The sequence below is a fragment of the Xenopus tropicalis genome, chromosome 4 (assembly GCF_000004195.4).
Source record: "Xenopus tropicalis strain Nigerian chromosome 4, UCB_Xtro_10.0, whole genome shotgun sequence".
In the NCBI taxonomy this organism is placed as follows: domain Eukaryota; kingdom Metazoa; phylum Chordata; class Amphibia; order Anura; family Pipidae; genus Xenopus; species Xenopus tropicalis.
In genome coordinates this window covers 17,547,264-17,554,940 of record NC_030680.2, presented here as the reverse complement: position 1 = coordinate 17,554,940, position 7,677 = coordinate 17,547,264, and the positions used below count along the sequence as shown (strand labels likewise).

Sequence of the window (7,677 nt, the reverse complement as noted above, 5' to 3'; positions counted from 1 at the left end):
CCCCTATCAGACCTTCTGCCTGTAGTCCTGTAACTGTCACTGGCCTACATGTCCCAGCATCCCCTATCAGACCTGCAGCCTGTAGTCCTGTAACTGTCACTGGCCTACATGTCCCAGCATCCCCTATCAGACCTGCAGCCTGTAGTCCTGTAACTGTCACTGGCCTACATGTCCCAGCATCCCCTATCAGACCTGCAGCCTGTAGTCCTATAACTGTCATTGGCCTACATGTCCCAGCATCCCCTATCAGACCTGAAGTCTGTAGTCCTATAACTGTCATTGGCCTACATGTCCCAGCATCCCCTATCAGACCTGCAGCCTGTAGTCCTATAACTGCGATTGGCCTACATGTCCCAGCATCCCCTATCAGACCATCAGCCTGTAGTCCTATAACTGCGATTGGCCTACATGTCCCAGCATCCCCTATCAGACCTGCAGCCTGTAGTCCTATAACTGCGATTGGCCTACATGTCCCAGCATCCCCTATCAGACCTGCAGCCTGTAGTCCTATAACTGCGATTGGCCTACATGTCCCAGCATCCCCTATCAGACCTGCAGCCTGTAGTCCTATAACTGCGATTGGCCTACATGTCCCAGCATCCCCTATCAGACCTGCAGCCTGTAGTCCTATAACTGTCATTGGCCTACATGTCCCAGCATCCCCTATCAGAACTGCAGCCTGTAGTCCTATAACTGTCACTGACCTACATGTCCCAGCATCCCCTATCAGAACTGCAGCCTGTAGTCCTATAACTGTCACTGACCTACATGTCCCAGCATCCCCTATCAGAACAGCAGCCTGTAGTCCTATAACTGTCACTGACCTACATGTCCCAGCATCCCCTATCAGACCTGAAGTCTGTAGTCCTATAACTGTCATTGGCCTACATGTCCCAGCATCCCCTATCAGACCTGCTGCCCTATAACTGTCACTGGCCTACATGTCCCAGCATCCCCTATCGGACCTGCAGCCTGTAGTCCTGTAGCGGTCACTGACCTACATGTCCCAGAATCCCCTATCAGACCTGCAGCCTGTAGTCCTATAACTGCGATTGGCCTACATGTCCCAGCATCCCCTATCAGACCTGCAGCCTGTAGTCCTATAACTGCGATTGGCCTACATGTCCCAGCATCCCCTATCAGACCATCAGCCTGTAGTCCTGTAACTGTCACTGACGTACATGTCCCAGCATCCCCTATCAGATCTGCAGCCTGTAGTCCTATAACTGTCCTTGTCCTACATGTCCCAGCATCCCCTATGCTGGGGCAATTAACCGCCCACCTCTCAGAAAAGTCATAGCACCCCATTCCCGAATAAGCCGCACGATTTGACACCTCATTAATGGGTCTACGAGAAACGGTGGTTAATTTCCCCCTGCTGGGGGCAGTTTTTGCCCAAGTGCTGATTTATTATACAGATATTAACCAATCGCTGCCTGTGCAGGAATACAGATCCGCCATTTCAACTGCCATTTGTATCTGTAACATGAAACCCATTCCCAGCTGGGGCTGGTCACGTGACTGGCATTGTTATTCCAACCCTATGTAACTATATGTATGTAACCCACATTCCCAGTCAGTTGCACATGTGATGTCACAATGGTTTGAACCTCACAAAGGTTGGAGCAAATGTAATAAGTGTTTGTTGTGAGTGATGTCGTTGTGATGTCACAATGGGCACAGTCAAAGTGCCCAAGCAGCGGCCAAACTGGCTCATTCTTGATCAGGCGACTGAGGTAGGTGGAGCTCTAGGGATGTTTGTGCCAACGTTAGCAGGAATAAGAGATAATAAGAACTAATCAGTTTAATACTGGCGCTGTGGGGGCTTATGTGGATTTTTTTTCAAAATGGTACAAAAATTCGGAAACAATTTGTCAAAAAAAATTGACGCACGCGTAAAACGAAATGTTGAGCGTCGTGTTTCTGACCCACACACTTTTTTTGACAGTTTCACTCATATTTTACTCACTAATTCTTGTAACTAAAGTGATATTTATTTTTGTCTCCATAGAGAGAAATTGAGAGAAAATGTTTAGGCGTTTAATTTCGTGGCTCCCTTGTGTGCCAAGGGTAAGAACTTTATTCTTTTTACTCTAATATCACTCATATAGTGCTATTCATTGCCTTGCTATATACAGGTATAGGACCCATTATCCAGAATGCTCAGGACCTGGGGCTTTCCAGATAAGGAGTCTTTCCGTAATTTGGATCTAAGTCAACTAAAAAATTATTTAAACATCATTTAAACCCAATAGGGCTGTTCTGCCCCCAATAAGGGGTAATTATATCTTAGTTGGGATCAAGTACAGGTACTGTTTTATTATTACAGGGAAAAGGGAATCATTTAACCATTAAATAAACCCAATAGGGCTGTTCTGCCCCCAATAAGGGGTAATTATACCTTAGTTGGGATCAAGTACAGGTACTGTTTTATTATTACAGGGAAAAGGGAATCATTTAACCATTAAATAAACCCAATAGGGCTGTTCTGCCCCAATAAGGGGTAATTATACCTTAGTTGGGATCAAGTACAGGTACTGTTTTATTATTACAGGGAAAAGGGAATCATTTAACCATTAAATAAACCCAATAGGGCTGTTCTGCCCCCAATAAGGGGTAATTATATCTTAGTTGGGATCAAGTACAGGTGCTGTTTTATTATTACAGAGAAAAGGGAATTATTTAACCATTAAATAAACCCAGTAGGGCTGTTCTGCCCCCAATAAGGGGTAATTATATCTTAGTTGGGATCAAGTACAGGTACTGTTTTATTATTACAGAGAAAAGGGAATCATTTAACCATTAAATAAACCCAGTAGGACTGTTCTGCCCCCAATAAGGGGAAATTATATCTAAGTTGGGATCAAGTACAGGTACTGTTTCTTTCTGGATAACACGTTTCCGGATAAGGGATCCTATACATATATATATATATATATATATATATATATATATATATATATTATTGTAGGGAGACCAAATCACTTGAAAATTCAGGGACACGTCTAATAAATACATGTTGCAGGGCAGCACTGATTGGAGTGTCCCTGAATTTCCAAGTGATCTGCTCGCCCTATTGTATTGCTGAATTCATTCTACTTTGCCTATTTGCTCGTTTCTTTTCATAATAAAACTTTTTATTCTTCACTAGAAACGACGGAATAAACCCCCGAGCGAATCTCTTGCGGTAAGCAGAGAATAACTGATTCACTCAGTATAAAAATCCCACATTACTATTTGCCCTATTCGAGCTATTGCATTTACAATTTGTTTGCCTCTTTCTCATTTATTTTGTAATAAAATGTGTTTTTATTCTTCCTAGATTGAAAACGATGAAGTTGGCGCGGTCGTCGCGGTAAGCAGAGAGGAACTGGTTAAATATAATGATCACTCTTTGCTCACTATTTGTGCTTTTCCAGCAGTTTCATTTACTATTAATTTTGGCCATTTTTGCTCGTTTATTCTTGTAATAAAACATGATTTTATCCTTCCTAGAACCACCAAGACGAACCCGCTGGCGACATCATTGTGGTAAGCAGCAATTTGTAAAAAACACAACTTTCCTGGTTATTTGTGTTATTGAAACCTTATTATTTACTGACCTATAGATTTATATGTGACTTTGTCACAGGCCCTTAATAACGCTGAGAATTTACTGGTATATTAACTACTGACCCCATTCCCCCATCATTTCTACTTTCTCACTTTTAAATCTAAACTACAAAATCATTCATTACCACAAACCATATATGGCACATTCTATAACATATCAATATATATATATAATAGATTATTATTGCTGGAACCCTTTTCAATATGTTTGGTTCCCTGGCAAGAGAGAGCCCCTTCCCCTTTGAATTGATATCACAATAATAAATTAATGTACAGGTGAAGGACCCATTATCCAGAATGCTCGGGACCAAAGGTATTCCAGATGAGGGGGCTTTCCGTTAATTTAACCCAATAGGGCTGTTCTGCCCCCAATAAGGGGTAATTATATCTTAGTTGGGATCAAGTACAGGTATTGTTTTATTATTACAGAGAAAAGGGAATCATTTAACCATTAAATAACCCCAATAGGGCTGTTCTGCCCCAATAAGGGGTAATTATATCTTAGTTGGGATCAAGTACAGGTACTGTTTTATTATTACAGAGAGAAGGGAATCAGTATTAAAATTCTGAATTATTTGATTAAAATTAAGTCTATGGGGGACAGTCTTTTCGTAATTTGGAGCTTTCTGGATATTGGGTTTCTGGGTAACGGATCCCACACCTGTACTGACTCTGCATTTATTTATACACATGAATGATATCTTCTCAAAAGCACTTTTTTCCCAGTACTAAACACATATTTTCAGTCATTTTGTGCCTTATATAGATCTTGATAGATGATAGGCCGTTAATTCTATAAAATAACATCACTTTGTTTATCCCATTCCCAGGCTCTTCCGGAGACCACCATCTGCCTGGTAAGCAGAAAAGGACCCCATACATTATTACTATTCGCTCCCCCTTTTTTATTTACTAATGTTCATATTTTGTTTGTTTTCATCGCACCTTTTTTAGCCCTAAAAATAGAATATTTTCCTGATTACACCATTTGTTTGTAATTTACCAAGTGTAAAAACACTAATACAAAATGGCGCTGTCTAAAAGCTGTCAGTGGGAGCCGCGCCGGCCAATCGTAACAATCTGTATTGGATTTTTGGCTCGAGAGGTTTTTGTATTGATTTGTATTGAATATTGTATATTGAATATTCTTGTGCAAATGAGGTTTTCGCACTCTTATTTGTATTCGTTCTGCGGTTTTATTCCTTCGTGTTTTTTACATTGGAATCTTTTAATAAATAAGAAATTTGTGAGATTTGTGCCGGTAACTCGGCCCAGTAACATGGTTCCCTGATTCCCTTCCATATCGGCCTCTGTGCATCCCATGTTTGTATCCCCGTGCCACTTTTCCCAGTGAATCTGATCTATTTTCCTCTCTTAATCAGGTTCCGTCGGTTGGATGTGGCGACACCACCTGCCCAGAGCCACCGACCCCTGGTACCAACATCTGCCAGGTAAGTAGTAAAGGAACTATTTTATTTTCTGAGTTAATTAATGATAATGAACTACAGAACTATAGTAAGTTGATCCCATAACTAATCGTATCGCTCTTCATCAGGAGGAGCCAGAGCAGGTTGCTGAGCCTGGCGAGGAGATTGAGGTAAGCATAAGGCTAATAGAGAGGGATAAACGCAAATCAAAGTCCCCTATCAGCCAATCGGCTTATTTACAACAGAAATCATACAACCTCGCTCATCTTTTTCATTTCCCTTTCTTACCCAGGAGCGCCCAGAAACACCCGGGGCTCAGACTCGCCAGGTAAGAAGAAATAATTGTTTCTGCTCTCTTACACTTTAGCAGTAGGGATGTAGCGAACCTCAAAAAAAAGTTTGGGAACGCGTTCGCGAACTTACACCAAAAAGCGCGAATATTCGCAAACTTTGCGAACCCCATAGACTTCAATGGGAAGGCGAACTTTAAAACCTAGAAAAGCCATTTCTGGGCAGAAAACTGATTTTAAAGTTGTTTAAAGGGTGCCACGACCTGGACAGTGGCATGCCGGAGGGGGATCAAGGGCAAAAATTTCTCTGAAAAATACTTTGTTGACACAGCGTTGCGTAAAACCGCAAAGGCAGCTGGCAGACCTAGCGGAAATACGCGGCATTTTTTGCTATGTCGCACTATTAGCACCATGGAAACGGGATTTGCTTACACCAGTACTAGGCTGAAAAACGCCATGTGTGGCTTGTGCGGCACTTTTAGGCCGAGAAAAAACACAGCGGAAAAAAAAACGCGGCGAACCCAAATTGCAAACATACGCAAAAAGTTTGTGAACTTGCGAACACCCGATGTTCGCCGGCGAACAGTTTCCCACATCTCTATTTAGCAGCCATATTAATGTCATTCCCACTGTGTCCCTTTGTGATATTTATACCCTGTCTCAAAATCCTCATTACTACATTGAATTGATCAGATCTGGGCCTTTTCTATTTCTTAACTAGGAGGAACCAGCTGACAATCCCTCCGACATTAACACCTGTCAGGTAAGTAAAAGGGAAGGGAGACATATTGTGAAAATGGCGCCACTCAGTATTATATTATTTTCCTTTATACAAGTTTTATCTCAGAATGATTTATGGGACTAAATTAATACAATATTATTCTTTTTTTCCCCAAATCTAGGAGGGAGCAGGCGACGCTCTGCCTCAGGTAAGCAGCACAATAGGTTACGTTTATATGTTGTGTTGCGCTGCAATAAGGAGTTTAACTGAACTGAGTTTAATCCCCTTTTTCTGTATTCCCATTAGGACTATCAGGAGCCTGAAAAGAGCCTTGATGACGTAAGCAGAAAAAGAAACCTTTTACAAACTTTGCATTCATTTGCCCTGTGAAATATTCATTTGTGATTTTCTCTCTCTTTTAACCAGGATGACTCCTCATCCTCCCACCATTCCTGTCACTGTGAGGTAAGCAGGAAATAATCAATGAACGGATGAAAGTGCAATGAAAGAAATGTTAAAGATTTGTTTTATCATATTCTGTACTGATCTGAGTTTTCTTATCTTAACCAGGAGAATCGAAGGTGCATGCCTCAGTTGGAGCCAAACAAACTCTTTGGGGTAAGCAGCAAAGACAATTATATTACAATTTCCATCCCGGCATCAGATCGCCCTACAGAACATTCACTTTAGCATCTTCTCTAGGGAACTGAGTTAATGTAGTTCTGTGGGGCTGAATTAATGGGAATAGTTTTATAGGTTGGGTTAGATTGCAACACGCAGACTGTAGTCTAAAGATTGTAACTGACTTTATTTTTAATCCCCTTTTCCTGTCTTTTCAACAGCCAACATCATCGGAGGACTCCAGTGACAGCGTAAGCAGAAAAAGAAACCTTTTACAAACTTTGCATTCATTTGCCCTGTGAAATATTCATTTGTGATTTTCTCTCTCTTTTAACCAGGATGACTCCTCATCCTCCCACCATTCCTGTCACTGTGAGGTAAGCAGGAAATAATCAATGAACGGATGAAAGTGCAATGAAAGAAATGTTAAAGATTTGTTTTATCATATTCTGTATTGATCGGAGTTGATCTCATAAAATAATGTTTTCTTACCTTAACCAGGAGAACCGAAGGGACATGCCCCCATTCGAGCCCTACTTTGATTCTGGGGAGTCAGAGGAGAGCAGTGACAGTGTAAGCAGAAAAAGAAAACTGTTACAAACTTTGCATTCATTTGCCCTGTGAAATATTCATTTTTCATCTTCTCTCTTTTATAACCAGGATGAACAACAGAGCGAGGAGGAAGCCCCCTCAGAGTTGATCTGGATGAGCTCTCTGGACTCATTGTTCTTTGTAACCAGACCCAGAGAGTAGCGGCAATACCATCAGCCCCCTGAGGTAGGGATAATATTACCTACTTTATTGTACCCATTATATATATTACTGGCTCATTTGTTGGGGAATTTGTTAGTTTTTCTACATTTAATAAACTCATATATCAAATGCTCTTCTTATTTATTAATAAGGAAAACTCTTTCAGATAAAAAAAACTTGAATACCTCGAATTTACTAATTTGTAAAAAATATGGCACGACTTTGCCCAGGGCAACTCCCATTTACTTCTATA

The 7,677-nt window shown here is 41.1% G+C and overlaps 1 long non-coding RNA gene across 1 annotated transcript; it reads left to right on the top strand.

Annotated features, from left to right (window-relative positions):
* The first annotated feature begins 4,518 nt into the window (after positions 1 to 4,518).
* LOC116410295 lies at positions 4,519 to 6,391 on the top strand. Its single transcript, XR_004222248.1, has 5 exons — positions 4,519 to 5,209; positions 5,332 to 5,367; positions 6,051 to 6,092; positions 6,232 to 6,258; positions 6,357 to 6,391. It is a non-coding gene; the product is annotated as an uncharacterized LOC116410295 (long non-coding RNA).
* The last annotated feature ends 1,286 nt before the right edge of the window (positions 6,392 to 7,677 follow it).